This window comes from Castor canadensis, chromosome 15 (assembly GCF_047511655.1).
Source record: "Castor canadensis chromosome 15, mCasCan1.hap1v2, whole genome shotgun sequence".
Taxonomy (NCBI): domain Eukaryota; kingdom Metazoa; phylum Chordata; class Mammalia; order Rodentia; family Castoridae; genus Castor; species Castor canadensis.
This window is the reverse complement of record NC_133400.1, coordinates 29,788,329-29,811,026: the sequence shown is the minus strand read 5'-3', so window position 1 is coordinate 29,811,026 and position 22,698 is coordinate 29,788,329. Positions and strand designations below refer to the sequence as shown.

Sequence of the window (22,698 nt, the reverse complement as noted above, 5' to 3'; positions counted from 1 at the left end):
ATGGCTATTCTAACAGGGGTGAGGTGGAACCTTAGCGTGGTTTTAATTTGCATTTCCTTTATTGCTAGAGATGGTGAGCATTTTTTCATGTGTTTTTTGGCCATTTGAATTTCTTCTTTTGAGAAAGTTCTGTTTAGTTCACTTGCTCATTTCTTTATTGGTTCATTAATTTTGGGAGAATTTAGTTTTTTAAGTTCCCTATATATTCTGGTTATCAGTCCTTTGATGTATAGTGGGCAAATATTTTCTCCCACTCTGTGGGTGTTCTTTTCAGTTTAGAGACCATTTCTTTTGATGAACAGAAGCTTTTTAGTTTTATGAGGTCCCATTTATCTATGCTATCTCTTAGTAGCTGTGCTGCTGGGGATTCGTTGAGAAAGTTCTTACCTATACCTACTAACTCCAGAGTAGTTCCTACTATTTCCTGTATCAACTTTAGAGTTTGGGGTCTGATATTAATATCCTTGATCCATTTTGAGTTAATATTGGTATAGGGTGATATACATGGATCTAGTTTCAGTTTTTTGCAGACTGCTAATCAGTTTTCCCAGCAGTTTTTGTTGAAGAGGCTGCTATTTCTCCATCGTATATTTTTCGCTCCTTTGTCAAAGACGGGTTGGTTATAGTTGTGTGGCTTGATATCTGGGTCCTCTATTCTGTTCCACTGGTCTTCATGTCTGTTTTAATGCCAGTACCATGCTGTTTTATTGTTGCTGCTTTGTAATATAGTTTGAAGTCAGGTATTGTGATACTTCCTGCATTGTTCTTTTGACTGAGTATTGCCTTGGCTATTCGTGGCCTCTTGTGTTTCCATATAAATTTCACGGTAGATTTTTCAATCTCTTTAATGAATGTCATGGGAATTTTGATGGGAATTGCATTAAACATGTAGATTACTTTTGGGAGTATCAACATTTTTACTATGTTGATTCTACCAATCCATGAGCATGGGAGATCTCTCCACTTTCTATAGTCTTCCTCAATCTCTTTCTTCAGAAGTGTATAGTTTTCCTTGTGGAGGTCTTTCACATCTTTTGTTAGGTTTACACCTAGGTATTTGATTTTTTTTGAGGCTATTGTAAATGGAATTGTTTTCATACATTCTTTTTCAGCTTGCTCATTGTTAGTGTATAGAAATGCTAATGATTTTTCTATGTTGATTTTATATCCTGCTACCTTGCTATAGCTATTGATGATGTCTATAAGCTTCTGAGTAGAGTTTTTTGGGTCTTTAAGGTATAGGACCATGTCATCTGCAAATAGGGATATTTTGACAGTTTCTTTACCTATTTGTATTCCCTTTATTCCTTCTTCTTGCCTAATTGCTCTGGCTAGGAATTCCAGTACTATGTTGAATAGGAGTGCAGATAGTGGGCATCCTTGTCTGGTTCCTGATTTTAGAGGGAATGGTTTCAGTTTTTCTCCATTAAGTATAATGCTGGCTGTAGGTTTGTCATATATAGCTTTTATAATATTGAGGTACTTTCCTTCTATTCCTAGTTTTCTTAGAGCCTTTATCATAAAATGATGTTGGATCTTATCAAAGGCTTTTTCTGCATCTATTGAGATGATCAAGTGGTTTTTTTCTTTGCTTCTATTAATGTGGTTTATTACATTTATTGATTTTCATATGTTGAACCACCCCTGCATCCCTGGGATGAAGCCTACTTGGTCGTGATGAATAATCTTTTAGATGTGTTGTTGAATTCAGTTTGCCATTATTTTGTTGAGGATTTTTGCATGAATGTTCATTAAGGAGATTGGCCTATAGTTCTCCGTTTTGGAGGTGTCTTTGCCTGGTTTTGGGATGAGTGTAATACTGGCTTCATAAAATGTGTCAGGCAGTTTTCCTTCCCTTTCTATTTTGTGGAACAGTTTAAGGAGAGTTGGTATCAATTCTTCTTTAAAGGTCTGATAGAATTCAGCAGAGAATCCATCAGGTCCTGGACTTTTCTTTTTGGGGAGAATCTTGATTGCTGCTTCAATTTCATTTTGTGTTATAGGTCTATTCGGGTGATTAATTTCCTCTTGGTTCAGTTTTGGATGATCATATGTATCTAGAAATCTGTCCATTTCTTTTAGATTTTCAAATTTATTTGAATATAGGTTCTCAAAGTAGTCTCTGATGATTTCCTGGACTTCCATGGTGTTTGTTGTTATCTCCCCTTTTGCATTCCTGATTCTACTAAATGGGTTTTTTTCTCTCCTCATGTTAGTCAGGTTTGCCAGGTGTCTATCAATCTTGTTTATTTTTTCAAAGAACCATCTTTTTGTTTCATTAATTCTTTGTATGGTTTTTTTGGTTTCTATTTCGTTGATTTCAGCTCTTATTTTTATTATTTCTCTCCTTCTATTTGTTTTGGGATTTGCTTGTTCTTGTTTTTCTAGGAGTTTGAGATGTATCATTAGGTCATTGAATTGGGATCTTTCAGTCCTTTTAATATATGCACTCATAGCTATAAACGTTCCTCTCAGGACTGCCTTAGCTGTGTCCCATAGGTTCTGGTAGGTTGTATTTTCATTTTCATTGACTTCCAGGAACTTTGTAATTTCCTCTTTTATTTCATCGATGATCCATTCTTCATTAAGTAATGAGTTATTTAGTTTCCAGCTGTTTGCATGTTTTTTGTCTTTATTTTTGTTGTTGAGTTCTACTTTTACTGCATTGTGATCAGATAGTATGCACGGTATAATTTCTATTTTCTTATATTTGCTGAGACTTGCTTTGTGCCCTAGGATATGATCTATTTTGGAGAAGGTTCCATGGGCTGCTGAGAAGAATGTATATTTTGTAGAGGTTGCATGAAATGTTCTGTAGACATCTACTAAGTCCATTTGATCTATTGCATATTTTAGATCTTGGATTTCTTTATTGATTTTTTGTTTGGATGACCTATCTATTGATGATAATGGAGTGTTAAAGTCTCCCACAACCACTGTGTTGGCGTTTATATATGCTTTTAGGTCTTTCAGGGTATGTTTGATGAAATTGGGTGCGTTGACATTTTGTGCATACAGGTTGATGATTATTATTTCCTCTTGGTCTATTTCCCCTTTTATTAGTATGGAATGTCTTTCTTTATCTCATTTGATCAATGTAGGTTTGAAGTCTACTTTGTCAGAGATAAGTATTGCTACTCCTGCCTGTTTTCGGGGGCCATTGGCTTGGTAAATCTTCTTCCAGCCTTTCATCCTAAGCCTATGCTTATTTCTGTTGGTGAGATGGGTGTCCTGTAAGCAACAAATTGTTGGATCTTCCTTTTTAATCCATTTCGTCAAGCGGTGCCTTTTGATGGGTGAATTAAGTCCATTAACATTAAGTGTTAGTACTGATAGGTATGTGGTGATTCCTGTTATTTAGTTGTCTTAGTTGTTTGAAGGTTTGATTGCGTATACCTAAGTTGAGGTTACTCTCTACTGTCTTGCTTTTTCTTTTCCTGTGGTTTGGTGCTGCCTGTCTTTTCATGGTTATGTTCAGTTTCACTTTCTATGTGCAGAATCCCTTGCAGAATCTTTTGTAGTGGTGGCTTTGTGGTCACATATTGTTTTAGTTTCTGCTTCTCATGGATGACTTTTATTGCTCCATCTATTTTGAATGATAGTTTTGCTGGGTAGAGTATCCTGGGGTTGAAGTTATTTTCATTTAGTGCCCGGAAGATCTCTTCTTGCTTTTAATGTTTCTGTTGAGAAGTCTGCTGTGATTTTGATGGGTTTACCTTTGTATGTTACTTGTTTTTTCTCTCTTACAGTCTTCAACATTCTTTCCTTAGTTTCTGAACTTGTTGTTTTAATGATGATATGTCGTGGGGTAGTTCTATTTTGATCTGGTCTGTTTGGTGTCCTGGAGGCCTCTTGCATCTGTATGGGAATATCTTTCTCTAGATTTGGGAAATTTTCCATTATTATTTTGTTGAATAGATTATGCATTCCCTTCACTTGCACCTCTTCTCCTTCTTTGAGGCCCATGATTCTCAAGTTTGGTCTTTTGATGGAGTCGGTGAGTTCTTGCATTTTCTTTTTACAGGTCTTGAGTTGTTTAATTAATAGTTCTTCAGTTTTTCCTTTAATTACCATTTCATCTTCAAGTTCTGAGATTCTGTCTTCTGTTTCTTCTATTCTGCTGGATTGGCCTTCCATTTTGTTTTGCAGTTCTGTTGTGTTCTTTTTTCTGAGGTTTTCCATGTCCTGGCTGTTTTCTTCTTTAATATTGTCTATTTTTGTCCTGAGTTCATTTATCTGTTTATTCATCGTGTTCTCTCTTTCACTTTGGTGTTTATACAGTGATTCTATGGTTTCCTTTATTTCTTCTTTTTCTTTTTCAAATTCTCTATTTTTGTTGTCTTGGAATTTCTTGAGTGTCTCCTGTACATTTTGGTTGACCCTATCCAGTATCATCTCTATAAAATTGTCATTGAGTACCTGTAGTATGTCTTCTTTTAAATTATTCTTGTGGGCTTCATTGGGTCCTTTGGCATAGTTTATCTTCATTTTGTTGGAGTCTGGATCTGAGTTTCTGTTCTCTTCATTCCCCTCTGGTTCCTGTACTAATTTTTTGCTGTGGGGAAACTGGTTTCCCTGTTTTTTCTGTCTCCCCATCATTGTCTTTTGTGTTGTTACTGTCCCTGTACTGTGTGCAATTAAGTATTTTCTAGCTTGTAATAGTAATAATGGTAATATTTAGAATGGAAGGGTGAGCTGAGATGGAAAGCAAGAAGTTAAAGAAAAGGGGAAAACAAATACACAGACAAGAGGGAGAAAGCAGAACAAGGTTTCAGAGAAGAAAGTTTCAAAGGTATAAACAGGGAGCGTTTGTGTACTAATTGACAGTAAGCTGGTCCGCGTCTTCCCAAGCCATCTGGGCCCTGGCGACTGGTGACCCGGGGACCCTCCTCATTTCTCTGTTTAACGTGAAGTGGATTTCTCTGTGCTGGTTGGAGGTGTGGAGGGGTCAAAGTTATGCCTCTCCTCAGTGATTATGCCTGCATAGTGTGTCTCCAGCGTCTCTCCAAGATTTCACTATAGGAGGCTCACTTTCTGCTCCTCACTCTAGCCGCCATCTTGGAATCTCCTATTTTATTCTTATACAATGATGGAAAAAGAGTGGTAACTGTAAAGTCTGTTATTTCCATAACTGATGGGTTGTAGTGATGTGGCTATGTTCAAAAGTAAATAGTATATGGTATTAAAAAATAGTTTGTTCAGAACAAAAAAGTGGACTTGCGGAACACAAGGCCTTAAGGAAAGTGAACTTGTAGAACATAAGGCAAATAATTTTTTGAACAAGTCCTGGCCTTTGATCCAATACATATTCTTCTGAAATCTTAATGTCATAAATGACAGTTTTTAAATGGTGTTAATTTTTAATTACATTAAAAATGACAGAGCAAGATGGTATTTAAGATCATCTATCGATCTCTACCCACAAATACATCAAGTTGAGCAGCAATTCATATACCAAACTACCCTCCCAAGAGCTAAGGAAATCAGGTGAGAGAGACCAGAGTGCCTGTTTTAGTATAAGAAAATGAAAAGATGCATTGAAGAAGGTAGGAAAGAAAGTTACCTGTACCACGTCTCCCACAACTCCAAGCAGTTCAGTTTGCAGAAATAGCTTCCTGTTTGGTGAAGGAGAGAAAATTAAGTACAGACTTTGGTCTTGAAACCCAGACATGCATCAGTGACATTCAGTGCTGGACAAAGCCCCATGACCCCTTACCACCACCAGGCCAATACCTTCACACTGAACCACCAGATGAGCTAAACAAGCAGCAAAGAGTGGTGATCTTTCCTCCTACCACTGTGGAAAGCAAGGAGCAGGACACAAATTCTAGCACAGGACATTGTCTTGGAACTCAGTGTCAGGCTTACCACCATGAGACCACGCACCTGGTAATAGAAATTGAAGGCCTCACTCATAATACAGATGTCAGAGTTTCTGGAATGGCTCTATAATCAGGCAGCCATCTATGCACTATGATGGACCTCCTTTTTGGCCCCATCAGTTCCAGCCTTGGAGTGAGCCCAAGGCACATCCATCATTTTCTGGACACTGCAGACCCCTTCTGCTATAAGACTCAGGTGCCACCCAGGTTAGGACCAGCCTTGGTAGTGGAGGCATGGTATCTACCACTCATGCCCCAACAGCCACTTCCAGACCAGGGCTTACATATCAGGGCTCTAGAACTACCCTAATACTATACAGAAGTTCTTTGTCCAACTGGGACAGAGTTGTGTTTTGACCTGCATCACTGCCAACTGAATCATGGGCTCAAAAGCTCCCCTAAGATTGTGTAGGTCCTTGTGTGAGAGATTTAGGAGCTCAGTATCAGCCTAGGTGGCCAAGGGACTCCCTTTACCAACACTACATCATCCATAGGCAGCATAGTATTACGTGAGACCCTATTTCCTAGGGGATCGGATAGGGTAATAAACATGAGAATTTGGACCTAAACTCAGTGCTTGGCTGGTAAAACCTAACACTGGGCAGATCCTAACAGCCCCATTCCCCAGGCATATTTGTGGACATAGACAATCCAGTGTATGGAACATCTGTTACATCTATTACAGTGTCACTTGTGGCTGGTTGGCCATGAGATTTGGGCCATGAGTTCAGCTCAGCAGTAGACCTTGGTTATAACTCAGTGTTGTGGTATTGGAGGATCAAGGCTCATGGTACAACACACTTTGTTGACATTGGTGGCTAGTAGTAGTCTGGAGATGGTTCATCTGCTACCAAAATCAATGCCATAGTATAGGGAAAGGAAGGCTCCATTTGGTGGCCAAAGAATGGAGAAATGGAGTTTTGCTTATAAATCAATTTTTCAACTCCAGGGGGTTGAGGAGTCACATATATAGGAAAGGAGTAATGAGGAAGATAGGCTAGTATATGGGGAAAATATTCATGCCTTTTCTGGGAATAGGTAGAGATCTCCAGGGATTTGGGTGCCACCTCTTTTTGCTCCTTTCATGGTCTGGCATTTCTTCTCCTGGCAGTTGATCATTGTCTTCAGCCTTGACTCTATATTGTATTCAAAACAAAGCTTTTCTCAAATGACTAACACATCACATGCAGAGCTGAAGATAATCTGACCCAACATAGAAGGCAGAAAAGGAGTCAGATATAAAATGAAAGCAGAAATAACAAAGCTTTTCATTCAATTCCAGTCATCCATTAGACATCTTCAAGGCCAAGTGAAGATACAGAGTTTTCAGCAAGAATAGCTGTAAAGTCATTGAAAAGGCACCTAGACAAATGTTATCATCACATTCCACACATCAGAGGTGTTGTATCAACATCATAGTGAGAGAGAGTCTAATAATATATTTCCCAGAAATGTGACCTCCAAAATTAGTAACTGTTAAGTCAACTAAAGCAGGGGAAGCTAGAGCATTTATTTAGGTTTTTCCTCAGAAACACACCAATGGTGACTTTGCTTAGAGCCAGAAGAATCCTGCAATGTCTAACCACAGGTTAATAACTGTGGACAACACATCTAGGCCTATACTGGCCCCGGATGAGGCCTGTGGGGATAGACTAATCTTTCTAAATACTATATTATTTCTTTATGAACTTACCAACATTGTTCAACGTTGGAACAAACCAGAACTTAGATTACCTCTAGTACTGAAAAATGGTAGATTCCTGGCAAATCTGGAGCAGGTCATCATCTAGTACTAAAGTCTTTGAAGCAAATGCAGTATCATTAAAAAACAGGCAGCCTGCTTCAAACTTCTGCAAAGTCAGAAACAAACAAGTCAGGTTAGGAAGACTGGAGAAAATATCTGATTCCTTCAAATCTCAGGTAACATCACTTAGCAACAAGCATCAAGAGCTTTCAGGGTACCATGACCTCACCTAGTATTCAAAATAAGGTGACAGAAAGTAACCAAGCAGTAAGTATAGGAGAACTCTCAGAGAGATAATTTAGAACATATATTTTGAGGAGACTCAATAAGACTGAAGAAAATACAGAAATATGGTTCACTACTCTAATGAGAAGCTTAACATAGAGTTGGAAGCAATTTTTTAAAATCAAGCAGAATTCCTTCAACTAAAAAGCACACTTGGTGAAATTTAATGTGAAAAAAGTCATTGATAGCAAGACAAATCCAAAAGAAGAAAGAATAAATGAGTTCAAAGACAAGCTCTTTAGAAATATATAATTTGGAAGAGTAAAAAGAAAAAAAAAGAGGAGTGAGGTATGGCTCAAGTTTGAGCCATAAGTGCCTGCCTAGCAAGTATGAAGCCCTGAGTTCAAACCTTCTACCCCACAAAAAAGGAATGAAGGATGAAGAAAGTTTAAAGAAATGTTGGGACAGTATTAAAAAAGAGAGTACTTAGGTAGTTTTAGCCCAAGGATAATATCAAAATTTTACAAAGCTTATTAAAAGAAATAATAGAATACTTCTAAAACTTATGGAAGGATACAAATATCTAGTTCCAGTAAGATCAAAGGTCACCACAGAAACTAGTAGATCCAAAGACATCTTACAATCAAGATTTCACAGGTGAATGATAAAGAAGAAAATATGCCAGCAAAAAAATGCTCCAGTTTTGTCTCATTCCTCTCTTCAGTTTGAATTTCAGATATTCCATTTATGTCTTTCTGTATTAGCTATTGCTTTCAGGGAGGCAAGAGAAATGGAACTATCTACAGAGGAACTCAGTTCTGCTAACTCCAGATTTCTCAGTAGAATTCTTATAGGCCAGGAGAGAGTGGTATGAGATTTTCACAGTACTGAAGGAAAAAATCTGTCACTCAAGACTATGGTACTGTACTCATTTCTCCATTAGAAGTGAATGAGTGATAATGATTTTCCCAGACACACAAAAGCTGGGAGAATAAATCTCTATTAGACCTGCCCTACAAGAAGGGTTAAAGGGAGTCCTTCAAACTGAAAGAAAGGAACATGATAGGTCATAAGAAACAATGGGATTCATTAAAAAAACTATGGCTCAGAGTAATTATACCAAGAAACTAACAATGCTCTAATATTATAAATATTGTGTATTAACCATTCATAGTTTTAGTTTGAAAACAAAAAAAACCAAGTAAGTAAAAATAGTAACTATGTCAATATTGCAATCAATAGCCAACATAGAAAGATGAAAATGGGAAATCAGAAATTCAAAATGTGGAGAGGAATGGAATAAAACTAGAGAGTTTTCTTACTGTATATTTTCTCCTTTTCTTTGCTTGTTTATGTTCTTTATTGTCATATAAATTTGGTATCATTTCAAAATAGCTTGTTATAATCAGAAGACATTTTTGTAAGTCTCATGGTAACCACAAAACCAAAAACCAATAATAGATATACCAAAAATAATAAGTAAGAAAACAAAACATACTCTTAATAATTTACTTGACCACCAAGGAAGACTATAAGAAAGGGAGAAAGAAAGGCACTACAACAAAACTGAAAAATAAGTTACATAATAGCTTTTGTAAGATCTTATCTATCAATAATTACTGCCACTATAAATGAATTGAATCTTCCAATTAAAAGACATAGAGTGACTGCAAAGGTTAAAAAGCAAGACCCAACAACATGTATCTTACAAGAAACCCACTTCACTTCTAAGGACACAGAGAGAGAAATTGAAGGGATAGGTAAGATATTACATGTGAATGGAATCCAAAAGGAGTAGCCTTATTAGCACCAGATAAAATAGACTTTATATCAAAAGCAATAAGAGACAAATGTTATAATATAGTAATGAAGTGATTAATTCAGAAAGAGGAAATAATATTTCTCAAAATGTATACCTAATATTGGAACCCTCAAAGAGATGAAGCATTTATTAATTGACTTAGAGGGAGAGATGGACTCCAAAGCAATAATGGTAGGAAAACTTTGACACCAGAAAATGGACCTATCATCTAAACAAAAAATCAACAAAAAAGCAACAGAGTTACATTGCATGCCAGACCAAATGGATATTACAGTCATCTACAGAACATTCCATTCAACAAATGCCAATTATAAATTTTTCTTATCAGTGCATGGAACGTTCACCAGGGTAGACAATATGAGAGACCAAAAATTAGTTACAACAACAACAATCTTTTTTTTTCTGGTTCTGGGATTTAACCCAGGGCCTTGCACATGCTAAGTAAGCACTCTACCACTGAGCTGCAATCCCAGCCTTCAATAAATTTTTTAAAGTGAAAATTGGGCTAGGTGCCAGTGGCTCACACCAGTCATCCTAATCACATAAGAGGCAAGAATCAGGAGGATCACAATTTGAGGCCAACCCCAGGCAAAAAGTTTGTGAGACTCCCATCTCAACCAATAGCTGGGTGTGATGGCACGATCCCATCATCCCAGCTATGAGAGGCTGAGATTAGGAGAACTGTGGTTCCAGACCAGCCAGAGCAAAAAGTGAGACCCTATCTCCAAAATAACCAGAGGAAAAAGGGCTGAAGATGTGGCTCAAGCAGTAGAGTCCTTCCTAGCAATCACAAAGCCCTGAGTTTAAACCCCAGAGCCAGAAAAAAAGAGTTGAGTATCTTTTCCAATCACAGTAAAGCTAGAAGTAGTTAACAAGAAAAACCTTAGGAACTATACAAATTCATGGAAATTAACTTACTTTTGGACAACTAATGAATGAAGGAAGAAATCAAAGAGGAAATTGAAAACTTCTTTCAAACTAGTGAAACTTCTTTCAAAAATAGTGGGATGGTGCAAAAGCAGCAGTGACAAGGAACGTTAATAACAATTGATGTCCACATCAAAAAGTAGAAAGATCTCAAATCAACAGTCTGCAATTGGAGAAACTAGGAAAATAACAAATTAAACCCACTATTAGTAGAAGGAAAGAAACAATGTATAATAAAGATCTATTGGGTATGTACCATGGAGGGGTATAGGTGGAACATGTGGTATATACCCTTTTTGTTTTTGAGGAAACTCCACACTATTTCCAAAGTGTCTGTACTAGTTTACATTTCCACCAATTTTGGATACAGATTCTTCCCTCCACATTCTTGCTGGCATTTAGTTTTGTGTTTTGGATAATAGCCATTCTGACTGGAATGATACAGTCTCATAGTTCTGATTTTCATTTCCCTGATGGCCAATAATGTTGAGAATTTTCCATGTATGTGTATTGATCATTTGTACTTCAAGGAATTGTCTCTTGAGGTCTTTAGCCATCTATTTTCTGTGCTACTCTTTCTTCTGCAGTTAACTTTTTTGAGTTCTCCATATATTCTGGATGTTAATCTCCTGTCAGACAAAGAGCTGGCACTCTTTCTCCCATTTGTAGATAGTCTCTTCATTCTTCTGATTGTTAACTTTGCTGTGCAGAAGGTTTTAATTTGAGGTAGCTCCATTTGACAATCCTTGCCTTTAATTCCTGAGTTGTTTCAGTTTCATTCAGGAAATCTATTTGCCAGTATCTTGAACAGTATCCATTATATTTTTCTCTAGTAATTTCAGAATTTCACACACTACCCTAAGGTATTTAATCCACTTGAATTGATTTTTATACAGGGTGAGGTAGGCGTCTAGTTTTGGTATTCTCCATATAGATATTCAATTGTCTCCACACCACTTGTTGAAGAGGCTGTCTTTTCTCCAATGTATGCTTTTGACATCTTTGTCAAGAAGCAGGTGGCTGCAGAAGTGTGGCTGTATGGGGTTTTCTGTCCTATTCCACTGGCGTGTGTGTGTCTGTTTGTATGCCAATACCATACCATTTTGTTACATGGCTCACATTACATTTTGAAATCAAGTATTGTGATGCCTCTTGGCATTGCTCTTTACGCTCAGGATTGTGTTGGCTATTTGGAGTTTTTTGTGCTTTCATGTGAATTTTAAGACTTTTTTTTAGCTCAGTCAAGAATGTCATTGGCCATTTAAATAATATTGATTCTCCCAATCCATGAGCATTAAGAGGTCTTAGCACCTTTAGTGTCTTCCTCAATTTTTTTATTCAGTGTTTCTAAATTTTCACTATAGTGTTTTATACCTCCTTGGTTATGTTTATTCCTCAATATCTTTTTATGCTACTGTGAATGAGATTGTTTTCTGATTTCATTCTCAGCAAGTTTGTTATTGGTGGGTAGAAAAGCTAATAATATTCGTGCATTTATTTCATATCCTGCCACTTTACTGAATTTATCAGTTCTCTAAGTCTTTTGGTGGATTCTTTAAGGTCTTCAATTTATAGAATCACATAATTTGAAAACAGGTATAATTTAATTTCTTCTTTCCCTACTTGTATCCCTTTCATTTCTTTCTCTTGCCTGATTGCTCTTGCTAAAATTTTGAGTACTATAATGAATAAGAGTGGGGAGAGTGAACATGTTTATCTCACTCATGACTTTAGAGAAATACTGTCAGTTTTTCCATTCAATATGATGTTGTATATAGCCTTTCTTATGCAGAAGTATGATCCTTCTAACCTAATTTCTACTGGATTTTTGCCACAAAGAGGTGTTGAATCATGGGATTTTTATCCTTGATTATATTTATGTACACTTATAGATCTTCATATGTTGAACCATCCTTACATACCTGAAATGATTTTTTATGTGTTGTTGAATTTGATTTGCAAGTATTTTTCCCAGGAATTTTGCATGTATGTTCATCAATAATATTGGTCTACAGATTTTTTGTTGTTTTGTCTATATCTGGTTTTGTTAGTAGAGTAATAATAGCCTTATAGAATGAGCTTGGAAATGTTCCTTTCATTTTTATTTTGTGGGATAGTTTGAGGAGCATTGGTATTAGTTCTTTTAAAGTCTGGTAAAATTCTGCTGTGAATAACTGTGTTTCTGGGCTTTGTTTTCTTGTGAGACTTTCTACTATCATTTTGATCATATTGCTTGTTATTGATCTGTTTAGGTTTCTTATACCTCTTGGTTCAATTTCAGTATGTATAGAAGTTTGTTCATTTCTTGTAGATTTTCCAGTTTATTGGAATATAATTTCTCAAAAATTTCCCTAAATGAACAAATTTCTGTAAATGTCACATTTTTCACCTCTAATTTTATATACTGGTGTTTTATTTCTCTTTCTTTTAGTTCATTTCTTTGTTAGTAAATTTTTGTCAATTTTGTTTAATTTTTCAAGAAGCCAACTCTTTGTTTACTTGATTTTTTGTATTGTTATTGTAGTCCTTATTTTCTTTATTTTTGCTCTGATTATTTTATGTTATTTCTTCTTGTGATTTGAGGTCTGGTTTATTATTATTCCTTCAAAGATTTTGAGATCTATCACATTACTTATAATGTAATTATAAGTAATTATTATTACTTATAATTTTTTAAAAATATAAGCACTCATAGCTAAAGAGTTCCTTCTTAGTACTGATTTTGGTACACCTCACAGATTCTTATTTTTTGTGCTTTGAGTTTTACTTGATTCTAAGAATTTTTAAGTATCCCCTGATTTCTTCAATGACCCAGTCTTCAACCAAAAGCAAATTGTTCAACCACCATTTTTGTAGAGCTTCTGTTGTTTCTCCTAGATTTTTAGTTTTCTTCCATTATGACCTGAAAAGGTAGAAGAAATTATTTCAATTGCTTGATTTTTCTAAGACTTGTTTTATAATCTAAAATATGATCTATTTTGGAAAAAAAGTTTCATGAGCTGATTAAATGAATGACTATGCTGAAGTTGGTGAATGGGATATTCTATGGGTTTCTATTAAGTCCATTGGTAATTAGTTTAATTTAACTCTGATACTACATTGCTGATACCTTTTCTGTGTAATCTATCTGTTAGTGAGAATAGAGTATTGAAGTCACTTACTTCTTTGTATTGGGACCTATGTCTCCCTCTACACCCAGTAGCAATTTGTTATAAAACCGGGTGTGCCATTGTTCAGTGCATATATTTATAATCACTATATAAATATAATAAGGATATAAATACAATCTCTATATAGTTACCATCAATATATGTTTTTGATTCATTGTTCCCTTTATGAATATCTACTGACTGACCTTCTTTGTATATTCTGACCGATTTTGGCGTTAAATCTGATGGGTCAGATGTAAATATAACTAACTCTTACTTGTTTTAGGATTACATATACATGTGATATCATTTTCTATTCTTTCAGTCTGTGATGTCTTTGAGGGCGAGGTGAGATTCTTACAAGCAGAAAATTGTTGGGTCTGATTTTTTTCCAGTCAATCAGTCTGCATCTTTTAATTGGAGACTTAAGAACATTCAGGGTTGTTATTGAAAACTATGTACTAGCTCCCATTACATTTTTGTTTTTACTATGGTTGTTTTTAATGACATGTTTGTTTGTTGTTTATTTATCTCAGAAGTTTGATGATTCACTGATTTAATAATGTTTAAATCTTTCACAGTTCTCATTTGCTTACCTACTCTTCTAGTAAGATTTATTCTTTCTTTTGTTCTCATGATTGTATTTGCATTGCTTCCTCTTATGGATGTGGGAATCCCTTGAGTATCTCCTGTAATGCTAGGTAACTGGTTATGAATTCCTTTAGCTTATGCTTATTCTAGAAGGTCTTTATTTCTTCTTCAATTTTGAATGAATGCCTTCTGCATATAGTAATCTAGGTTGGCAGTTATTTTCTTGCTTGACATGAAATTCTTCATTCCATGACTAACGGCCCTTAGAGTTTCTGCTGAGAAGTCTATTATTTTTATGAGTTTTCATTTATATGTGACTTGGCACCCTCCTCTTCCATCTTTTAATATTCTTTCTTTATTTTGTACTTCTGACAGTTTAGCTATTATGTGCCATGGAGAGGTTCTTTTCTGGTCATGTCTGTTTGGGGTTCTAAAGGCATCCTGGACTTGGATGTTCATCTCTTTCCCAAGATTTGGAAAATTTTCTACTACTGTTTCCCTGAAAAGATTTTTCTATACCTTCAACCTACAGCTAATTATACATAAGTTTGGTCTTTTAATGGTGTCCCATAGACATAGTTCTTTTCATTCTTATTTTTCCTTATTGTTGTCTGAATGTGATAAATCATCAAATTTGTCTTTAACCCCTCATAGTCTTTCTTCCACTTGATTTAGTCTATTGTTAACAATTTCAATTGAATTATTTATTTATTTATTTAGCTTTTATTTCATGATTTCTGTTTGGTTCTTTCTATGAATATCTATCTTGTTAGCAAGTTGCTTTTTAACATCCTTCATTGTCTTCCTTAATTCACTTAACTGTTTATTTGTATCCTCTTTGAATTCACCGGTAATTTTATAAATAATTAATTTGAATCCTTTGTCCACAATTTCATCTACCAAAGTGACTTTGAAATCAATTACTATGGTTATTAACTTTTAGAAGATTCATTTTACCTTGTCTTTTCATATTTTCTTGGGTTTCTATGTTGAGATGTATTCATTTGCTCAGACAAAAATCTCTCCCATATATATGAGACCCTACTTGGGAAGGAGACTTCTTTTTTCTTTTTTTCAGTGCTGGGTTTGGAACTCAGGGGCTATGCCTTGAGCCACTACACCAGCCCTTTTTTGTGATGAATTTTTTTCAAGATAGGGTCTTGCAAATGATTTGCCCAGGATGACTTCAAACCATGATCTTCCTAATCTCTGCCTCCTGACTAGCTAGGATTACAGGAATGAGCCATCAGTGCCCAGCTAGGAGTCTTCTTTTGATGACGTGTTCTGAGAGATTAGTTTGTTGTATAATGTTGAGTTTAATTCCAAATGGAATTTTTAGTGTAGGTCTACTTATAGCCTAATTGGCTTTGATACTGGGTTTTGGTGCTATGCATGCTATTTTGCAACTTGAATGACCCACTTTCTTTATAAATGTTATAAGAGTGGGGACCTTCTGAAAGTTCTGACAGGTGTGCTGCAAAATGCAGAGTATAGAGGATTCACTTTCCATGGTTTCTCTTCCTGAATTGTCAGCAACCTGTGGTCTGAAAGGGTATGGGAATGATTTATGCTGAGCCGCTCATAAGATGTGTTATGTGAACAGTTTTTTCTCTCTGCTGTTGATATTGGGGTGAAAGAAAAGAAAAGGGACTTTAGCCCTGACCCAGACACATGTATGTAGAACCACATTGCCAAATTGGGGATTTGTCTTTCATATTCTTTATGTTGAAGTATCTGCTAAAGTTTAACTTGATGTAAGTTAAAGCTGGATTGAGATACAATTTTTCTTAACTGGACTGGAAACATAATTGAACATCAAAGAACCCACAAAATATGTTTAAGGAATCAAGCAGTATCCATAACACTACTCAGAAAGAAGAAACAATCAGGAGAAACAACCACAACATAAAAACAAATGAGGTATGGAATTGCAGTAATAACCAATTAAAGACAATAAGAAAAGAGTCAACAATATAGCAATAGAAAATAAAAAGGCAAGATAATACAGGATACACTAATAATCTGATAATTAATAAAGGTAAAAATAATTATTATACTAAGGCAAATATTTTAAAAGGTTAAAATATAAAAATAGAGAGAAATTATCCAATCAAAGAATAAAATGAAAAAGGGGAGTGGGAAAAAATAAAATTAAAATTAAAAGCAGACATAAAGAGGGTAATAGAACAAAAAGAAAAAAAGAAGGAAAGTTTTTTTAAAAAATTTTAACTCAATTAAAAGTGTTGCTTTCAATACAAAAAGGAATAGATGTTCTCAACCTGTGTCATGCACATCTGCTTTCAATGACCATTAAGCTAAGCACTGCTAAGCTTAAGTTTTTCCTCTTTCTTTCTTTCTTTCTTTTTCTTTCCTTCCTTCCTTCCTTCCTTCCCTCCCTCCCTCCCTCCCTCCTTCTTTCTTTCTTTCTTTCTTTCCTTCCTTCCTTCCTTCCTTCCTTCCCTCCCTCCCTCCCTCCCTCCTTCCTTCCTTCCCTCCTTCCCTCCCTCCCTCCCTCCCTCCCTCCTTCCTTCCTTCTTTCTTTCTTTCTTTCCTTCCTTCCTTCCTTCCTTCCTTCCCTCCTTCCCTCCCTCCCTCCCTCCCTCCCTCCTTCCTTCCTTCCTTCCTTCCTTCCTTCCCTCCCTCCCTCCTTCCTTCCTTCCTTCCCTCCTTCCCTCCTTCCCTCCCTCCCTCCCTCCCTCCCTCCTTCCTTCCTTCCTTCTTTCTTTCTTTCTTTCCTTCCTTCCTTCCCTCCCTCCCTCCCTCCCTCCCTCCTTCCTTCCTTCCCTCCTTCCCTCCCTCCCTCCCTCCCTCCCTCCTTCCCTCCTTCCCTCCCTCCCTCCCTCCTTCCCTCCTTCCCTCCCTCCCTCCCTCCCTCCCTCCTTCCTTCCTTCCTTCCTTCTTTCTTTCTTTCCTTCCTTCCCTCCCTCCCTCCTTCCTTCCTTCCCTCCCTCCCTCCCTCCCTCCCTCCTTCCCTCCCTCCCTTCCTCCCTCCCTCCCTCCTTCCTTCCTTCCCTCCTTCCCTCCTTCCCTCCCTCCCTCCCTCTCTCCCTCCCTCCTTCCTTCCTTCCTTCCTTCTTTCTTTCTTTCTTTCTTTCTTTCCTTCCTTCCTTCCTTCCTTCCTTCCCTCCCTCCCTCCCTTCCTTCTTTCTTTCTTGGTGTTGCTTCCCACAGGACAGCAGGAGCAGCTTGTGAGTGGAGCCAGAGCATTTCCTCTCAGGGACCCTGCCAGCCAGTGAGAGTTGGGGAGGGTAGTGACTACCCCAGGAGTTGTCATTGCACAGGCCTAGGGCAGAGCTGAGGCTGGTCACTGGTGGCTGCAGTGCATCAGAGTTTCTAACCTTCTGTTTTGCCTTCTGGTGGAGGGGGCTCTGAGAGATGCTATGGGGTCACAACTGTCAGCACCTAAGGGACAAACAGGTGCAGGTCACATGTGCACTGCACCCAATACCACTAATTAGCTTCCAGCTTAACAATATGAGACCACTTGCTTCACCCAGCTGCTGGTGTTAAAGTGAAAGCAACCTCTGCTTCCTTACATGTCACAGACTGGTGTCCTACCAGATAAAGCGCTCAGTACTTTTGTTTCATAGACTTTTGACATAGGCAGGGCTGACTTATACCGTGTCCGTGATTAAATATTTGCAATGGGTTCACAGAGTTAGGAAAATGGCGGGATCTTTGACTTCCAGAGCAGTGATCTCACATACTTCTTCATTCTTATAGTGTCTATGTCTCTGCTGAAAATACCCACATGTTCATGTGAGTTCATGGGAAGAAGAAAATCTTTGGGGTACAAAGTGTGGTTCATGATCCAGCAACAGCAGCATCACTTGGGAGCTGTTAGAAATGTAGTCTTGGCCCTTTCTCCACACCTACTGAATCAAAATCTGTATTTGAAGAAGATCCTCACGAGAATGGCCGATCCAGAACTTGCAAATGGGTATGCAGCCCATCCATGAGCTGACCGCCTTTGTTTTCCATGCACTCCTGCCAATGTCTCACCACTCAGAGTAGAAGTGCCACTACCCAGTGTTTCCTCTGCCTCACAGGACTGCTGTGTCTTGGGTCTTTTCTCAAACTTCTAAACACCCACACTTACATAGAAGCTGAAAAATATTAGACCTGCAAAGGTCTATCTAACATCTGGCACACACCTGTATGCCCCAGCTATTCAAGATACATAGGTAGGAGGACTGTGGTCCAAGACCAGCCTGTGGAAAAAAACAAGCCCCTATAAGGAAAAATAACGTGTTGAAATTACCATAAGAAGAGAACTAAGGTAGACAAGGAGGAAAATAGAGGGGATGAATCAATTTTGGTTATAATACATGTATACATGGAAATGTCACAATGAAACACGCTGTATAGCTAGCTATCTTAAACAAACAAAAATGTCTTTTTTCTAAAAACAGAAAACAGGAAGGCAAAACAGGCCCTGTTGGGGGTGGGGGTACCAGTGGAAGGGGAGAAGATATAAGGAAAGGGTGTAGGACGGTGAATATGGTGGAAATATTAGGTACTCATGTATGTAAATGGAAAAATAAGACCTGTTGAAATTGTTTTAGGAATGGGGAGAGGGAGGATAAAAGATAATTATGGAGTGGGTGAATTCAACTGTGGTATATTGTAAGAACTTTTTAAAATGTGTCCATGTACTCTCAGAACAACAATAAAAATGCCAAAACATGGGCAAGGGACCTGGACAGACAGTTCACAAAGAAGACATACAAATCAACAAGATACATAACAAAATGCTAAACATCACTGATGACTAGGAGAAATCAAATTAAAATCACAGTAAAATATTACTCTCTCCGTTCAAATGATATTTATTAAACATTGAAAAACTGAGAACAGTGCTGTGAGTGACACGTTACAGGTGCTCAATAAATATATTCACTAAATGAGCAGATGAAAGAATAGCAACAAAAGATGAAAAGTGACAAGTGTTGGCAATAATGAGGAGAAAAGGATCCTTTTATATTGTTGCCATGAATATAAAACATGATCGTTATTCCAATAAATTAAAAAAACATTACCATGTGATCCAACAATCTCATTGCTGAGTATTTATTCCAAAAATGTTGTATGTTATCCCTCATATGCAGATGATAGCCCTAAAACAAAAGCAGTAATATTATTGGATGTGGGTCACACACTAAGGGGAGCACACACATGAGAGGAATAGGGAAAAGGGAGGAAGTCTAAAACTTGAATGTGGCTGATGAACCCATGTAGGCAAGCTAATATAGTAATCTTAAACTGGCAGAGGCCACTATGGGAAGATGACCAGGAAGTAGTGAAGAGGTCTGGTAGAGAAGAACCAGTGTGGTTTGTAATACACATGTGCATGAAAGCAAAGCTAGAAATCTCTTTATAGCTATCTTTATCTCTAACCAGCAAAAATGCTGTCTTTCTCATTATCTCTTATGTTTTCTCTTCAACAAAATTGGAGAACAAGAGGTCAGAACAGGTCCTGCCTGGAAGCGACAGTGGGGGGGAAGGGGGAGAGGTGGCCCAAACAATGTATACACATATGAATAAATGTAAAAATGATAAAAATAAACAAAATAAAATATGAAACTGAGCAGATGTCTGCACTCCTATGTTCACTGTAGCATTATTCAAAAAGTCAAGTTATGGAATCATCCTGTATCCATCAACAGAAAAGTACATGAAGAAAATGTGGTATTTAAAATGTGATGGAATGCCACTTATCCTTTTAAAAAAGAAGAATTTTGTCTTTTATGACCACCTGCATGGAAATGGAGGATATTATGCTAAGTGAAAGAAGTTAGGTGTAGAAATAAAATACCATATATTACTTTAAACACGGTATCTAAAACAATAGAATTCAGCAAAGCTAAAGTAAAAAGGTAGCTACAGAGGCTGTAGGTGAGGAGAAAAGGGGGATGATGGTAAAAGGATAAAAATACCATACAGAAAGGGGGAAAATTTCTTGTCTCTTTCTTTCTTTTTTTTTTTTTTTTTGAGCTCTCTTTCATAGTGTAGAAAATGTGCTTAGTAAGTATTGTTCATTTAAATATTGCTGAGGGAAAAATACAAGTGTTCCACAAAAATGTTAATTATTTGAGAAGATGAATATGTCAACCTGTTTTATGTAATTATTCTACATCATATTCATAATTCATAACAATCCCTTGGAAAAGCCTTCAACCAAGAACAAGTGGGCATTGGAGGATAAAAATCAAGGTTCCCCTGTCTCTCAGACAGGACAACCCTGAGTTGTGTTTTTTGCTTGTTTCCCATAGTTCCCCAGGTCTGGCTGTCCATGGTAGACACATGCTTGGCAGCTCACCATTGATTGGCCTCCATCTGTTTCCTGTGGTACGCCATCATCTCCTACTGCTGCTTTCTGGAATCACCTTCTAAATTAACATCTCGCATTTGGATCCTAGCCACATGGTCCAGAACTGACAGAAAATAAACAGGAAAGCACTCTTCCATATGCCATATGGAATCAGTTTTAAAGTCTAACTCTCAGCAGTTTTAACACCTGCCTATTCTGGGAGCTGGTGAGTATCGCTCTCCTGTACAATCCCTGGGACTTACCTGTGGCCACGGGACACAATCACAGATGGGATAACAAATGATATGTCTCCATCCAAGTCCAGGAACATGGCTCTACTTTTGCTGGGATCATCTGTCCCTCTAAATACTTCTCAATGACCACTGGAATCAGATTCTTGGAGAAGCTCTGAAATGAATGAAGAAAGAGAGCAATATGATTTCCCCAGCCAGTTGAAGGTTTCATTGATGGTGATTGATTCAGTCCTGTGCAAATCCCTCCTGAGGTGGTGAAGTGGGAAAGGCAGAAAATGGTCCCGAGTCTCTTTTCTGTCATTGAATTTGTTAGTGATTTGGGGTAAGCCCTCATCCCTTGTGTTTCTCAATCAATTCCCATGATCTCCTAGATGCTTATGAAAATGAAGTCAGACTTCTGCAGAAGAAATGTAGCCAACTTCTGGTAAAATTTTACATCAGGGGGTGGAAACCCCATCATCTGTTTAAACAACGGTTAAGCATTTATAAAACTTCAGGAATTAACAGGAAGAACCAAACAGGAAAACCAGCCAAACCAACAAGAAATAAAGTTCTTTTGGGGGAGTGATGGATGTATGCTTTTCATTAATTTGAATAAATCTGAAAGAGATATATTTACTTACATAAACTAAGGAGTACAAGAGGATAGCTTAAAGACATGTATTTGCCAGGGTATGGAGCAAAATTGTTCTCCAGGCTCAAGAGAACATTTAAGAACATTCGTCCAGGGCAGTGTTGAAACTGAGAGCCCAAGCCACATCCCACAGATTCCAGTAACCCAGTAACCAAGGAAGCCAAAGTCTCAACATGACTGCATTCCTTTTCTTCCCTCTGAAATCCTTCTGATTTAGAGTTACAGAGCTCTCAATTTGTACCAATCCTGTCCAAACCTTTGTACTAAAAGACCTGACTCAACTCCATCATGGTTCCAGTGGATTAACGTCATGCCCTAGGTTAATCCCAACCCCCTAAAATGCCTGCCTGAGAAAGCTCAGTACTTTCAGGTAAATTACTATTTTCTCCAGCCAAAACCTGGTGGAGGGCCGCCTGGCCCTTGAACCCTCTCCTAGAGCAGTTACTTTAGAAAGCTTGTGATATCAGTCCTTTCTCTACTCAAAACTTTTTCCTCAAAGTCCTGAGAGAAAATTTGAAACAATTTTTAACCTCTTTGAAATTTTAACCTCTTTGAATTTTAACCTCTTTGAAATTTTAACCTCTTTGAATTTTAACCTCTTTGAAATCTCAGCTCACCCTTTCATTCTAAATATTACCATTGTTATTATTACAAGCTAGAAAATACTTAATTGCACACAGTACAGGGACAGTAACAACAACAAAGACAATGATGGGAAGACAGAAAAAACAGGGAAACCAGTTTCCCCACAGCAAAAAATTAGTACAGGAACCAGAGGGGAATGAAGACAACAGATACTCACATCCAGACTCCAACAAAATGAAGATAAACTATGCCAAAGGACCCAATGAAGCCTACAAGAATAATTTAAAAGAAGACATACTATAGGTACTCAATGAGAATTTTATAGAGATGATACTGGATAGGGTCAACCAAAATGTACAGGATGCACTCAAGAAATTTCAAGAGAACAAAAATAGAGAATTTGAAAAAAAAAAGAAGAAATAAAGGAAACCATAGAAGCACTGTATAAACACCAAAGTGAAAGAGAGAACACGATGAATGAATGGATAAATGAACTCAGGACAAAAAGAGACAACATTAAAGAGGAAACCACCCAGGAAATGGAAAACCTCCGAAAAAAGAACAAAACAGAACTG

The 22,698-nt window shown here is 37.2% G+C and overlaps 1 long non-coding RNA gene and 1 pseudogene across 1 annotated transcript; both read right to left on the bottom strand.

The window, feature by feature from the left end:
• Positions 1-22,698, bottom strand: part of LOC109694653 (carboxylesterase 1D-like) — a 138,221-nt pseudogene that overhangs the window by 43,265 nt on the left and 72,258 nt on the right.
• LOC141417413 (uncharacterized) lies at positions 19,163-21,591 on the bottom strand. Its single transcript, XR_012441967.1, has 3 exons — positions 20,914-21,591; positions 20,660-20,774; positions 19,163-19,457 (listed from the first exon to the last, which is right to left on the bottom strand). It is a non-coding gene; the product is annotated as an uncharacterized lncRNA (long non-coding RNA).